Raw genomic sequence first — 16844 nt, forward strand, 5'->3', positions numbered from 1 at the left:
GATTCAAACAGCAATTCACAATTTCGATCTCTTTCTTTAATGTTTGCTGCTTTTTCAATCTTGACAGACAGAAGGACAGCATTTTTAAAAGAAAGTGTTAGTTGGTATAACCAACCCGGCCACCGCCCCTTTTTTGAAACATTTTGCGCCCGGGAATGAGGGATCCGTAATATGCCTATTCCGACGAAATGCTATTGATTTTAGGAGGAGGACGACAGATCACATTCTTTTCCGCGTAAGAAATAGTCGAATGAAATGCAAATCGGGAGAAAAGAGTAATAATGAATGAGAGACGGTGAGATACAATGTTCATCTTGTATTTGTCTTAGTTTACCAACCAGCAAGCAGCGTTCAGAACCAGCCAAGAAGAAAAAAAGAAAGAAAGTCAATGCTTACCTTACTACTATGCTAGAAGTTCAATCAAGATTTTTTTGACTCTGAAGAGGGAAGAAGAGAGTAATCCACAAAAAAAGGATTTGATGGATAAGTTAGTCAAAATAATGGATGATCTTTGGGAGACAGAGTCCATTTATACGGAGTCCATTTATAAGGAGCTAACGACCCAAGCCCAAGGGACAGGACAGACATTGCAAAAAATGAAAAAGGGCACTCTTTCACTCTACCTTGCCGTTTTCCTCGATGTACCTGGATTCCCAAACCAAACAAACCTGGGGAGCTGCGAGCCATTAGCCAGCCCAACAAACAAGGCTGATACGATACCATTGGGTTGGATGCGCTTTCTCAGTTATTGAATATTCTCTTTGAAGAGATTTATTTGCTCCAGAGTTAGTTGGAAATCTTCTTTAGGTTAGGGTAAAAGGCTGGGTTAGGAAAGGTCGAGGTCCTATTACTTTCTTCCTTGAAGTCTAGCGCTGGGGTCTGGTTGAGAAACTTATTAAGTCAGATATTGTAAAGTGTTTTGATAACATAGATCATGGGCTCAACATCTCAGTTCTTCAATCTGATTTAGGTGAGGAGAACCGTGCCTTCCTTGATCTTATTTTAGTGTTCTTACGAACAGTAATAAGAGACAAAACTGTGAGAAATTTGGCAAACTACACGAAAGGCATACCGCAGCGACTGAACCTTTACAGGAAACAAAAGAATAAGAAATCAAACACTGTAAACACTCAAGCTTATGAATGAGAGTTGACTCCGGAACTTCTTTCTTCATTCTCCGGAACCTGAACCGCTATTCCCTCCCTATTTTTGAGGTCATTGAACTTCGCCTCTGTCTATTTTTTGGGCTATTGACGAGGTAATGCGTTCGGAAGGCTGGAAGGATGAGAAGAAGGTAAAGCGACTGAACCTGACCCTATTTATTCTTTCAATTCATTCAATCCGGAACCGATATGACCTTCCCTTCAAACACTCGGTAAATGGATGATCAGCGACGGAACCTGCCCCGATATTACCTGAGCTACTAAACCTACACCTGTCCCTTCTTTCACGGTAAACTACTGAACCTATTGATTGATTCATTCTTGATCCTGACCTGATTCTTGAACAGTAAAGAAGGGAACCAGCCCGATTTCACTCTTTGACTCGGAGGTCTGCTAATTCATTGCCTGTCCTGTAAACTCAATCACTACTGAACGAACCAGATTGAACTGGGTAAAGCATATTCAAGATCCTTATGAATCAAGGAAAGACGAAAGGAAAGATGAATGAGACAGAACAGAACAGGACTATTACTGATGAACCTTCCCCTTCACCGATATGACCTGAGCTACTGAACCTACACCTGTCCCTTCTTTCACGGTAAACTACTGAACCTATTGATTGAGTCATTCTCCTTCCCCTATTGATTCTTCAACAGTAAAGAAGGGAACCAGCCCGATTTCACTCTGTCTGAGTCTTCGCTCCTGAACCGGAACCAGATTGAACTGATCTTTCTCCTTCACCTGAAAGCAAGTAAAGACTCTTCCTCAAACCGGAACCTTCTACTCTCTGACCTTCACCTATTTATTCAAACACAAGGTAAAAGAGAAAGAGAAGCGACTTCCCCTTATACTCTATTTATTCCCTTGCCTTCTTTTGAACTCGGTAAAGCTGCTTCGCTCATTCGCTTTATTTTGTCTCCCAGCTTCGCTCCCTGATTGAACTCCTTTACCTTCGCCCCTGAACCTATTTATTCACTGTAAAGACTGAACTCAAGATTAATTAATGAGAGTTTATGAACTTCACTCATTCACCTCTCCCTTCAAACAAAGACAGTAAAGTTCGCTACTTCTCTTTCTCAATCACTACTTCCCCTGAACCTTCAAACACAGTAAACTCATTCACCTCTCCCTATTTATTTATTCTTGAATTGAACTCAAAGACAAGGTAATTTGGAAGTCAATCCTCAAGCAAGAGAAACCCTTCGCCTCTCCTCTTCTCGTCTCGTGGCTTGGCCCCTGAACCTGGGCTTCTTTCTCTTCTCTTTTCTTTGATTCTGCTTGAAAGACTGAACTCAAGAGTTTAGGCACTGAACTCATTCCCCTTTGACTGTCCCTTCTTTCATTTCTGAAGGTAAATGGGCTGGCTTGGCTGTCTGGCTTCGTCGCTCCTGAACCTCCCCTTAAGGTTTCACAGCTTCGCTCCTGCCCCTCCCCTTAAGGTTTCACAGCTTCGCTCCTGCCCCTCTCCCTCTCGGTCGAGCTCTTTCACCCCTCTACAACAAGGGTTTCACTCCCTCACCTCTCTTCCCTTCCCCTATTTAGCTTATGAAAGAATGGGGACTCCTTATTCATTCTCGTTGACTCCTACACCTTATTGAACTCAGTAAAAGACAAAGAGAAAACCTTCCCCTGGGCCTCTCCAACTATCAGCTTCTCCCCTGAACCTTTACTGTCGGTAAGACTAATTAACCTGAACCTATCCTTTCTTTACCTTTACTGTGGTTGAAGGGAAGTGTTTCAAGGAAAGACTCAAGATTCATTCAACTCAAGAGTAAGTCAAGAAAGATCAGCTCTAGAACCGTAACCTTCACCTCTACAACAAATGAAAGGATGTTCGCTGCGCTCCTCTATATTCTTTCTCCTTTTCTTTTCCTCTCCCTTCTTTCTCTTTCCCTTCTTTCTTTTTTCTTTATGGTCTGGCCTTTTTCAACCAAGGATACTGAGTCTGCCCGGGGAGAAGGACAGATAGATTGGAATGAAGAAAATCAGTCTATGGAAAATTCTATGGGTGCTTGTCCCTGACTACTGTATTGGGAATCACAATCGGATAGTATAAGAAACTTTCACTTTCACTGCCAAGACTCGTATTTGCCTTTTTCTAGTAATGCCCTTAACTAATTACGTTTAACGTCCCTTTATGACCGCGAGCCCAAAGAAGAAAAAGAACGGACTAAAGCGAGGAGTTAATTGCCCATATGGAGTGAAGGGGGATCGAGGGCAACCTCCTTCATAACCCATGGCCTTTCTTAGTGTATAAGGGTGTCACTTGGTTAGCATTTGTATCATCCATGTTGTAGGGTTAGTTTTTCGATAGGGAAAGCTTCTACTCAGACTGAACACCAACCCCATCTCCATTCATGTGGAAGCAATGTCTTCTAAAATCAAGTTCAAGCACTTCCTCCTTAAGGCATTAGCATGACCTGGGAGTGAAAGAACTCAAGAGGGATTCAGTTCGAAAAGCGACATGGCTTCTAGCTTATTTGGAGACGGGGGGCAGAGTAGGTTTTAGATAGGCGAAGAGTCTTACGAATAATAAGCTCTTTAAGAGAATACTAATTGAGATTGATTCAATACTTCTGATATATGAATATCTTCTATGAATCTATACGAATAAGAAAGAAATGCCTATTCACAGCCCCGCTCACCATCCCGTAGCTACATCTCTGCATACATACCACTCATCCCGTAGCTACCCCGCAATAAGACCCTCTAAAGCCCCCTACCTATACCTAGATTTTCTTCGTCCTCTTCTAAGCTGCGCTTCCATCTTCTTCGCCTTTCGGCTAATCGGATCTCCTTCGACGCTTGTGGAATCCCTACGTCTGTCCCCTTGGTCTTTTAGTGAGAATTCTCCTTTTTTTCTTTGGATCAAGCCTTGCAACCCTTCGTCCCGTTCACCTTTCAGTTCAAGCTCCTTTCCTTTTCTTCTAAGCTAGGCTGAACCCCTTCCTCTTCTTCGCCTATCGGCCACGCTTGTTCGCCTATAAGATCATCCATCCCTGGTAACTCTTGAACAAGGGCCAATTAGCGGGGGAAGGAAGCACAGAGAGAAGAAATAAGGATGAGCGAGTCGGCTCAGTCGGCAAAAGGCTATCTCATCAGCTCACGAACCATGAACGAACTACTTGATTGAAACCGAGACTGAAACGCGAAGCGCCTCATCGCCTTACGTCCCCTACGAACCCTTCTTTTTTGAGATGGAATGAGGTTGACGATCAGAATTCAATCCTGGATTGCTATCCTCCCTTACGGGAGCTGAGGGATAAGGAATGTTTCGTCATTACCTATACTTATAAGCCTACCACCCGTCAGTCAGCCTCTTCTCCTATCGTCTGGTTCGTCTATCGGTTCACCTCCTTCCTTCGTCCTCTTCTCTTCGTCGCCTAGCTACATTTTCTTTCTCATCTCCTTCGTACTGTTCGCCTACTTTATAAGAGAGTTTCCTTATAAGAGAGTTTCCTTGATCCTCCGGCCGTGTCTTTTAGTTAAATGATTCATTCATTCCAGAACATACCTTTCTTTCGCCGTCTCATTTGGTTGTGCACGTATACAAAGGATGGTGTCGTTTCGTCTTGTACATTGGCTGAAGAATGGATAACTTGGTCGTTCCATGCCAAAATCTTTAGCCTAATGCTCAGCTCATTGGATCCCACATGAGAATTAGGTAGGCCACCAACATAGAAAAGTACAGTGGTCCCGTATACCTTTTCCTCCAAAACCAGGAATTTATGACAAAATAGGATCTTCAGTCGTGACCAATCCCATTCTCCATCATTGTAGGAATCAACCACTTTCTCACCCCTCAGATGCAAGGGAACATCGGGGTTGCACCTTTTAGCAATAGAAGTCTTACCAATTCCCAATCAACTTATCATACCAAAAGGAAGGATGTAGAGGCACCATTTCCAACAAGCTTGGAGCAGCCTTGCTTCACTACATTCTTGTTCGAGTAAATACTGCGCCATGTATGAGAAGCTGTTGGCTTAAGAGAGGATTGCAGAAAGGAAGAACCTTCTTTTTGACTTGGACCAAGATACCCTAGTCCCCTTTTGAGTACTCTTTGCATCGAAATCTCATATTATCAGAAACTTTGTCCCGTTCGCTATCTATTCTCTTACTTAAGAGATCATTATTAGATATTGAATGAATGCTCATAGGCTAGCGGTAAATCCTTCTGCCCGCCTCTCCTCCTAAGACCGGCAATCTCGCATCTATTTGGAAAAGGAGAAATTGCAGTTGAGAGGTAGTTAGTTTCAGGGATCGGTAATTCGATCAAAGCACCTTCTACCTTCCCTTGTTTTAGATTCTAGTCGGGGTCAATCGGTAATGAAATTGTAAGATCCCTCTTGACTTTAATCGAATGATCGTACAAAAAAAGGGTGACCGGGGTTGATAGCGTACCTGTCTCACATTGACTCAGCGACTCTTCCTACGCATCCACCAAGACTGCAGATGGAAATGGGATTACCCGTCTGTCCCTTGCCTTGGATCTTGATGTCAGTTGGGTTCGGTTGTGTAGGGATGGTGTATCGATCAGCGGAGATTATATCCCAAATTGTATCTGCTTTTTTCGATCGAGATTTGTGTGCTATGGGACACCCTGCGGTTAGTGGTCTTCCTATTACGGTGGTGACTAGCTTTCTTCTTCTTTCTTTCTTCTTCGTGGTACCAAAAGAGAAAGATGAATCTTCACTCTGAATCTCTGTGTAGGAAGTTCCTGACTGTATTTAGCACTCTGATCTTAGATGATCGGCCTTTCGTGAACATGCTCACTCAGAATTTTCGGCTGATCTTCTTCGAAAGTCTCTTCCACGGTAAATTGATTCAAAGTCTTCCTTTTTCCTTTCTTCATTTCTATCTACTCTTTGTTTTCTATTTTAGCTTGTCTATCCCACCTAGCCATTCCCTTTTATGATACTGAGCCGGGCACAAGAAAAGAAAGAACCAAATCTATTCGCCGAGCAAAAGGAGAGAGAGGGATTCGAACCCTCGATAGTTCTTTGTTTCGAACACTATACCGGTTTTCAAGCCCGGAGCTATCAACCACTCGGCCATCTCTCCGAAAGAGAATTTCTCTTTTCTTTATATTCCATCCCATCGAATAGAACATTGACATATAAGTGGATACCATTATAGTCTATACTATAGAAAAATCTCATTATATGTATGTATGTATGTATATATATGATCTAGTATCTCCCTTTCTTTTTGTGAATGAAACAAGGACTACCCTGAATCCCATACATGCTAAAGTCTTAAAAAAGAAAAAATATTGAATTGATACATTTCTCGTCAAATCTCTACCTGGTACATTTTCTCAAAGGCTGTGACTGGTTAAGGGATCAAATAGTCTTTTTAATAAGCTGGTTGAGGATTACATGATTATTGCTTTTCAATTGGCTCTTTTCTAATTAGTACTTCAATAATCTTCCTGGTTAGTGTGCCCGTTGCATTTGCTTCTCCTGTGGGTTGGCGAACAAAATGGATTGGATTAGTTTTTCTGGTTGGTGGGTATCCTTAATTCTCTTATCTCTTTCACCTCTTCGTTCTTGATACAAAAATGAAAGGCCCCGAACCTCCTAATTATGTATTCTTTTCTTTTCCTCCCATCCGGAAAGACAAAAAAGCTAATAATATTACTAACTAGTCATTATAGTTACCAAGATCAAAGGAGACAGGATTTGACCCCGTGACTGAAAGGTTATGTTGCGAGCTACCAAGCAGCTCTACCCTGCGAAGAACTGTGAACTACGAAAAATAACTGCTCAATCAAGACTTGAGTCAAGCACGAAAGCCAGAATCTTTCATCAAATAGATTCCTATTCTCAGACCTAAGAAAATGATGATAATTCCTCTCCTTTGTCTCGCAGCTTCGCCCCTTTCTTTCCCTTTGAGCTCATGAACCTGATTGAACAAGGTAAAAGAAAAAGATCAATACTCACGATTAGATTAATTATCCTGAACCTCTACAACTCGTTCTCACTCACTGCTTGCTTCGCCGACTTTCACGCTCCACGAAACAAACTGTCAAACATTCTTCTTTATTAACCTTTTCTAACCTCTCTCCTATTTCTTCTTTCACTCGGTAATAGGCTATAGGGTTTTGATTGAAGGAATTGACTCTCCTTCTTTACACTCGGTAAATAGGGGAAGGGAGTATCGTATTCCGGTCAGGTCATATCGGTTCCGGTTTTCGGTTTCTTCTTTTTTCCTTCCTGCCTGTTCAGTCTCACCTTTTCTGAATTGCGAGGAAGTTCAAGTTAGCAATGAACCTAGCATGAACAACGATGAATTTGACTTCCCTTCCCCACCTAGCTACTCTAACTCTACTCTAGGTTGGGGCGTAGGTCCTCTTGGGTAAGTCAGTTATAGACACCTTTCCGTACTTTGTGTCCGTCTGGAGTACTTCACTGAATTTCTTCCGTCCGCAGTATTGGGTTTTGGCGCTATGTATCATGCACTTCTGGGACCCTCAACCCTCTCCCTTTGGTCGAGCGTCTTCAACCCTTGAAGAATCTTTTCCCTTCTTGGTTATGTGTGGAAAGATAGATAGAAAGAAAATGACTACTATTTATTTGGTTGGGGGGTATTAACTGAATTTTGTTAGGTCTAGGTGCGCGCCCGCCGCTTTCTCAATATCAAATGGAAGCTGTCAAGATGAGCTGCTATGATTATATATGATATTTCTGTTTCGGCCTTAAATCAGAGAAGATCAGATTCGAGTCAGGTAAACTAAGAGTTTCTAACTAGGTTCAGGGAAGGTAATTGTAGTAAATAAAATATGGGGAAAGCCTCTTTCTTTCTCCGATTCAGGGTAAGATGTTTTGTGTGTAATAGTCTTTCAGTCGAAAAAATCCTCAGGGAAAGATGTGTTGTGTGTAATAGTCTTTCAGGGCAAAAACCCTCTTTGACCGAATGATAGTTTTGGGGGTTATTAGCAGTGTAGATTACACAGAAATCCGCATAATCCCCCTTTAAAAAATACCATTTGACAAAATACCTTAAAACAAAACACTAAATGAAAACACTCTATAGCAATAGAGGAACCTTTTTCACCGGGACAGCGGTTGTGATATCCCGATTATACGAGGCTCCTGCAGGTTGATATAGAGTGTTTGAGATTCGATAAGGTGGGGGACAATTGTGTGTTTTTATTCCACATAATAGGGACTTCAGAAGCCTTTTACTCGCACAGCATAATGCTGTCACCGAAGGAAATGCCACTAAGCCTTCGGCCTTGGCGCACAGTGGATGGTGCCCTACTAAACTGTTCGTATCTTTGTAAAGTAAGTAAGCAAAAACCTTTACAGAGAGCCCTATGATATTAAAGAAAAATTGCCGAAAACCTTAATATCACGGTGGGATCTTACTCGCAGTGTCAGACATAAGGAGTATTTAGCTTCTTTGGAGCTTCTTATATGGTCTAAAAACACGATAATGCAAGACTTAATAAGCTATTTTCCCACTCGCCCTGCTACAAGATGTCACCCTTAAAGGGATTTAGCAGTAACCGAAGGAAATGCCACTACGCCTTCGGCATTGGCACTCAGTGGATGGAGCCCTACAGATTGATCAGTTCTGATTTATGTTAACAACTACGAAAACCATCCATCAGAAAAGTCACAATACCAACCTGCGATAGGAGTCAGGTAGTAGCCTATTGAATGTCTAAACATCAAACCTCCGTATCTCTACGCCGCGCTGCATGAGGATAGTTATAAATGCAGTAACCGAAGGAATTGCCACTACGCCTTCGGCTTGTGCGCACAGTGGAGGGTGCCTAACCGTAAAGGAGGGTCCGGTCTACGATGCCACTGTTAAACACGTAGTTTCCGGAGGGTTAAGGAGTGAGGGATACATTGGTTTGAGTTAGGCGTTCTTGATATTGGAAAGGGTATGATATCTTTTTTCAAGTTTTGAGTACATGAGAAGTATGTCAATTTTTGTGTTTACGTGTGTGTTATAGTTTAAATGTGTAATGTATGTTTGTATGAGTTCATGTACTCTAATGGGTATCAGAAAGTGTGGAGTGAGTCCTGAAAATAAGATGATTCCGGAAAGAATTTTTATCCAAACATTAATTGGTCGTGTATTAGCGGACGATATATATATGGGCCCGGGGTTCTTTTCACCCTTCCCTCACGGTACTACTTCACTATCGGTCACCCAGGAGTATTTAGCCTTGCAAGGTGGTCCTTGCTGATTCACACGGGATTCCACGTGCCCCCCCATTTCCTTTTTACCTCGTAGCCTCTCATACCTCTCATAGAGGCTTAACATTTTCCAAAGTTCCTTCATAGAAATAGTCAACTTCATATAATTATATAATTCGTAATCAATACCTTCTATCATATAGCCCTCCATCAATTCTGATTCCCAACTCCAAGCCTTCGTTCTTTAAGAAATCTACGCCCAAATCTCCAAAAGAATAGAGAAGAGAAGAAATAGGCTCAGCAATTCTCTTCGTGGGAAAGATTTTCTCAATGTATCCGCCAATATCACCTTTATGTACATCGGCTTTCTCTATGTCCTTCAAAGCTCAGATGCGGTGTTCTTCCTTCCCACTTCCCCAACTAACGACACTCGTCTTTCTTTCCTATTCAAATCCTCATTGAGCCTAATCGCCTCTGGAAAGACATCAATCCCGGGAGGCTTACTCAGGTGCTTGTTCAATCTCAGGTAGATCAGGTTTTCCGTCTTGCGACTTGAGATGAGATGAGGTAGTATGTGATATAAACAGACCTTAGTCAACTAAAAAATGTCTGTCTTTTTTCTTTACACGAGAATCTGTACCTTTTTCTTTTTTATAAAGGAGTCAAAAACAATTATTAAAGGAAATTCAATAATCACTATGTATTTTGGTGTGTACGGAAAAGGTGCTCCAGATGGCGCATATATCAAAAGCGGTTGACCCAGAGAAAGAAAAGTGGTAGAAATCAGCACTTTATACGATGGGGCTGCGATTGAAGTTTCATTTTCTAGGGAAGGGCCACTTATATCACCATCAACTGTTCCGCAATTGAACTTGTAGATCTAGTGAAAGAAGTAGCGCAAAAATCTGAATTCGTACGTGATTTAGCCATCAGTTATTTTGAAGGATTTTGGGAATGGGTAAACAGCAAAAACGAACAGCAGTAATAGCAGGAAAAACCAGAAAAGTCTTTTATATGGAAAAAGCTCCGAAAGGGTATGGATACGTTTACTACGGCAGAGGTGTACACTTGAAAAGCAATGAGTGGATAAAAGAACAGAAGGGGAAGTCAAATAAAAAAGCAAAATAGACAAATAAAGCAAGAAAGCCTGATAAGAAAATATAAGGAAAAACTTATGACCATCACAGAAGCTGAGCATAATTCTGAAGGAAATCATGTTAAAAAACGAAAGAAAGAAAAAGATTGAGTTTAGAAAAGACCTGCAAAAAAAGGTTGTTGCTGAACTAGACTTCGATGTTCTTAGAAAACAAAGGACTTTTGTGAAGAGTTTCAAACGGCAAATACAAAATGGGCTGACATTCTTTTCAAAAGGTATCGAAAGACAAGACAGAAAATTCCCAGAACAAGCTATAAATAAGAAAGAAAGAAGAGCATGATGAAACAATAAACATCTTCTTTAGAAGCTCTAGAGCTTAGGATATATGAGATTAATCCAGAGAAGAATGAGAGAGAGTGAACTAAACTTGTCCCTTCTTCTTTTACTCGAGCTACTTAACTTACTCATGAATCTGAACCTATTTATGAACTGGAAACTCATGAACTACTGAACGAACCTTCTTTCACTCCTCTCCCGTAAGGTCTCGCGGTTGAACTCCGCTCCTGAACCTCTCGGTTTCACTCCTTAGCTGCTTTGAAAGACCAAACTAATGAAAGAAAGGATTGGCTTGCTCGCTCATTAACCTTCTCTCATTCACTGTAACCTCCTGGCTCTGTACTATTACTTCTGTCCCTGATTGAACCTATTCTATTGGTAAAGCTGCTGCTAATTAATTTCCTCTCCTGTAAGAAAGAAGAATGAGACTGACTGCTTGCTTGAAGGAGGTAAACTCGGTCTCTCCCCTCTCCTCCCTTTTCTTTTCTCGTCTCGCTTCTTCGCCCCTATCACTGGTTCAAGAAGCAAGACTCGGTCCAGTTCTAAGGCCTAAGGCTAAGTCCAGAAAGGCGAGGTGCTGCTTCCAAGCAGGGGTTCTAGCATCCCTTACTAAAAGAGTAAGCGAGCGGTTCGCAACTAATTTAGTCTGAGTAGCAAATAGACAGTGTGAATCATTCATTTAGTAAGCCCCTTCATCCTGACTGGCAAGGATGGGTTTCCTAACCTACCTATTTTCTTTCGAATCTGAAGGTCGAGCAGAAGCAGATGTGGAATCCTATCTCGTTGTTGCATCGGTTCAATTTTGTGCTTTTTTAGACTCTACCTTCCTTGTAGTTAATCTACGACCAAAGCGGAATCAGCGGACTCAATAGTCGTTATATCTTTCAGAGGTCTCTTGTTGGTTCTGAGTAAGATGCTATAGGTCTTCATCCTTCGATGTGGAACCCTTTCTTTCGTTTAGCTGCTAAGGCCTAAACTCTCTCGGCCCGCGCTTCCCCCGTACTAGCAGCATGAATTGGCTTTTATGACTCGCTCCTTTTGGGAAGAGATCGATTAGTGTAGTTATAAGGCTTAGCCATTTATCTGAATGAGAGTTTTTCTTAGAGCGGGATTCCACCTTTCAGCTATTTCTTCCAAGGTCTTCATTCAATAGCTGCTCTCTTGTCGGATGCCCTAGAGAATAGACCATATTCTCCATCAGGCTTTTCACGGTCAACGAAAACTGGGATATTTATTCATCTATGATATGGTTATGGTTTATATGGTATGGTTCCTACAGGGCTGAATCCAAACTTCCATAGGTCTCTTAACTGCTTTTTCGGGAAAGAGATTGATAGAGGATCTCCGCTTTTGAAGAGGGCACCGGCAAGAGGCTAATCAAAGAATAGATTGATTGCATTCATACATATTCTTTCTGCTTAAAAAAGATGAATCTTCACTCATCGAACACGGTAGGGCTTGGCACGCTAACGCTACTACGACCGATACGAGACTGAACTCAAGATTAATTAGACTGGAACTGTAAGAAAAGAAGCAACGAAACAAGAATGAGACTGAACTCCGGAACCTACTGAACTACTGAACCTACTTATTAATGATCCGGAAGAGTAAGTCAAGAAAGAGAAGCTAGCTCATGAACCTGAACCGCTATTACCTGACCAGAACCTGAACAGAATGAAAGAATCAGATATTCCTTTCTTTACTGTCGAGTCAATGAATTAGTTGCTTTACAAGAGAATTGATTGAAGGGAGGGGAGAAATGAAAGATTAATTCGACTTGCCAGGAGGGAGAGTACGGGAACGAACCTTAACCTTATAATGGATTAGCTACTGAAAGAGAATGAACATGGTAAACTGGACTATGTATTCTTCTTCACCTCTATTCCTTCCCTCACCTCAGAGAAGGAATTGATTGAAGATTACAGTAGAGTCAATTCATGAAATCCAGTACCAGATTGAACTGAAAAAGAAAGATCAGCTGCCAGCCCCTTCTATATTAGATTATTACTACCTTCGCTTCTGGAACAGTAAACTCATTAACCTCTATTCCTTTCTGTGTGAGTTATTCGACTGAACTACCTAACCTCTCCCTATTTTTTAGGTGATGTAACTCGTTCTCGTGGCTTCTTCCTTCCCTAATATTACCTGAACCTTTAATTCGATTGAACTCCTCTGCCTACTTACTTGACTCCTCTCGTCTTCTCGTGGAGCTGCTTCGCACCTTTTCTATTCATTCTGCTGAACCTCTGCTCTTTCGGCTCCCCCTTCTTTCACTGTCTATTTCATGTCTTCGCTCCTCTATTTATTTATTGGTCGAGCCGCTTCGCTCATTCGCCTAACTATTCGTGTCTCGTCACTTCGCTCCTTTGTCTCGCGTCTTCAACCCTCATAAACTATCTGCTTTTCTACTTACTCCTGCCCCCCTATTCCCCTCACTTGAGAGTCGAGTAAATTCATGCAAGAATCAAAAGAAAATGAAAGAGAAGTAGTTCAACCAACCCTTGTTTACCGGAGAAGAAAAGATAAGAGAATGAAATCAGGGAGACTGCAGTGAAGCCCGACAAGATTAATGATCAGCTCCTGAACCAGAACCTCTATTCCCGTCCTGGGCGGGGAACCTATTTAATAAATGAACTCCATTTCCTTCACCATATTGAACTTCAAAAGAAGGATTAGCTCATGAACCAGAACCTATTCATTGTCAGTCTCATTACTTCGCTACTTCACCTTTAGTTAGAGAATGCCAGAAGGGAAAGAGTAAGAAAGAGAAATATTAATGATCCTGAACCGTAACCGATAGAGAAAGAAGGTAGATGAAAGATTCAAGAGAGTTTACAGTCTTTGTTTGAATAAATGAATGAGTTAGCAGCTTGACCTTACCTTGCCTTTGGAAGGAATAAATAGTCCAGGGACATCAGGCAGGTTCAGGGTGTCGGTTTCTTCTTCTTCTTCTTCTTTTCCTCCAGTTGTTTACCTCGTTCAATCAAAAGGGTTAAGCTTGAGTCGAATTCATCCTTCTTACAGTCGAGTCAAAGAGTTCGTTCAATCAGCCTACTCTTTACCCCGAGTTTACTGTGATAGAATCCATAGGAGAAAGAAGAAATAGCAATAGGTTCAGTAGTTCAAATGAATAAGGTAGTAAATAGGTTAAGGGAAGGGAATACAGGGGAAGTCGCTCACTTCACGCCAACCCAATCTCTACAGGTGAAAAAAAGGTATTGAAGATAGAAGTTTAATCAGTCAGAGAAGAAAATGAAAGCAAAAGAGGAAGGTAATACTGTCAAAGGTCAAGGAAAGAAAAACTCACACTAGAAAATCAAGAGAAAGAAAAGAGATTCGAGACGACCTACCTATAGCGAGAGGAAAGAAAAGAGACCGTGTAAAGGTTGTTCAGGTTCCGGCATATAGTAGAATTGCTTTACCGACAGGGGCAGTAAATGTAATTGTGAAACCGAGTTGGAGAGAGGCAGGGTCAGGAGTTTCCATTTACGCTTGGTGAGGTGAGTCTATTTGTTTTTCGCTGCTTTACCTCGTTCAATCAGTCTCATTAATGTAATGTTTCGTCTTTCTCTTTTTCTTTTACCTTGTGAAATCAGGGACAGGCAATGGAATAGCTTTACCGATAGGTGAATGAGCGAGAACTTCGAGGACTTCAATGTTTGGAGTAGATCTTTCCGCTTTCATAAAGCAATACTAAACAAAAGGTCCGTTGAGCGCCGAAAGGCTTTCAAACAAACTCAGCGTCTGAATCGACTGGCGAAAGAAATTGACTGATTTGACCCTTGAATGAAGAAGAAAATGAAAGATGAATGAGACTGTAAACACTCCTTATGAAGACGACTGATTTCACTCTTTTACTCTCCTGTAAGAAAGGAAAGACTAACGATTCATTCTCCTTCAAGTGTTGAAAGGAAAGACTCAACTCAAGAAGAATTGAAGACGACTTGACAGTGAAAGAAAGAAGGGAAAGAGAAGGGAGACGAAACGAAAGAGGAATGAGAGTGAACTGTCAGTAAATCCTCAAGATGAATTCTTTAACTGATCTTGATCCTTCACCTTAGCAGCAGCATCAATAAAACCTTTTCTATCTAGCATAGGGGTAAAACAGTAAAGGACCTTTTTCCCTAACAGGTGAAGCTTCAAGAAAAGAAATTCTATCCAGCATAGGGGTAAAACAGTAAAAGCAGTTTTCCCCTAAGGAAAGCCGCTGAAAGTTAAGAAATTCTATCTTTCCCGTATTTTTGGGGATAAAAGTCTATCTTTCCCGTATTTTAGGGGATAAAATGGATGCTTTACCCTTCTTTCCCTCCGGAACTCGACTATAAACACTCAAAAAACTCGAATTCTCCTATCTCTCCCTTATTTTTTGGGGATCAAAGTCTATCTTTACCCTATTTTTCGGGATAAAATCGAGGTATTTAGGGCCGAGGTAATGTTGAAGTAGAAGGAAAGACTATCGAAGAATCAATTCGACTTAACTGTAAGGAAAGACGAAAGATTCCTTCTTTCTCTTTCTCTTCTCCGAAACTCTCTCTTCATTCTTTCTCTTTCTCTGATCCTTCTTTCACTTCTCAAACACTCTTTCCCTCGGTAAAGCTATTTTCATTCTCTTGAACCTCATACTTTGACGATATTCCCTTGCTTGCCTTATGGAGGTCAAAGTAGCTCTTTCCTTCACCTCTGCTTCTCTCCTTCACCTACACCTTCTTGCTTTCACTGATCTTTTCGCCTCTCCCTATTTTTTAGCCCATTGAACTATTCCCTTCCCTTCCCCTGCCCCTGTATTCCCTGATTATTCTTGAACTGTAAAAGATCAATACTCTACTTCTTCCTTCCTTCTTATTCCTTCTTTCTCTTGATCTTCTCCTTCTTTCACTCTGTTCACTCTTTGACTCGGTAAATGGAATAGGTGTTTGATTTCACTCGGTCTCACAGCTTCGCCCCTTTCCGATTGCCTCTTCTTTCCAGTCTCGCTCTCTGATTCCCTCCTCTTCTTTCCAGTCTCGCATATTCAATCCTCACCCAATCTCATGAGAAGCAAGCCCAGAGGTCCCTGCCTTAACCTGTCCCCATACAGCCAGCCCTCACTCACCAGGCTGCTGGCATTGCTAAATGCTCCGCCACGAAGCAAGCTCTCCTTCCTTCATACGACGGATTCGTAAGTGGCTAAATGAGTCGAAGGAAGAAAGAGTAGTTGGGCAACTTTATGCACAAGGGTACATTATTAGATGAGTCTTTATTAGATGAGTCTTTTTGGAATTGGCAACATTGCCAGGAAGAGGTAGGAATCAACTTTTTTAGGTCTAGCTTCAAATCGGCCTAACCTTCGGTTCCCGTAACCAAGTTTTTCTTTCTCTTTCTCACTCCTGACTTTCACAAGTCAGTCCCCCCCTTATGTACTTTTTCTTCAGTGTGGGGCAAAGGGCGCCCTCTATCTACTTCTACTTCTGACTAAAGGTGAACATCCAGCATTGCAAGAAAATGGAGAGCCCCCGCCCGTTTGTTTTTGATATGAACCAAGAGACATCATTCATATAATATACTTCAATGAAGATGTGAAGAAAATGTTGTCAAAATTATCAAAAGAGGTTGCAATTCATGTCACATTGAAGAGGAATGAAGTTTGATGGTTATAAATTTTGGGTGGGTTGCAATATAGAGTAATTTAGAGTTATTGTATTTTAAGACTTGTTATTTAATTTCGGTTACATTTACATAATGGCTAATTATGGCCATAAAGTAGAATGTTACAACTCTTGGAATACCTTGAGTAGTTTCATTTTTTAGGCTATATAAAGCCATGTATGTTGTATTTGTAAGGTAGACTTGGAAAATATATAGAAAGAAGCATTTGTGCTTTTCTTTAGCCAATGGCTAAGTTTCTTTGCAATTCTATGTAGTTTAGATTGCATGTAGAATCATTCAAGCTCGACATGATCAATCTTGCTTGTGGAGTGATTCGAATCTCAACCAAGTGTTCTTGCGTTGAGATATTTGATCAACAAGAATCATTCAAGCTAGACATGATCGATCTTGCTTGTGGAGTGATTCGAATCTCAAACAATGTTCTTGCCTTGAGATATTCGATCAACAAGG

The sequence above is a fragment of the Cucurbita pepo genome, chromosome 10 (assembly GCF_057944985.1).
Source record: "Cucurbita pepo subsp. pepo isolate OVF chromosome 10, ASM5794498v1, whole genome shotgun sequence".
In the NCBI taxonomy this organism is placed as follows: Eukaryota; Viridiplantae; Streptophyta; class Magnoliopsida; order Cucurbitales; family Cucurbitaceae; genus Cucurbita; species Cucurbita pepo.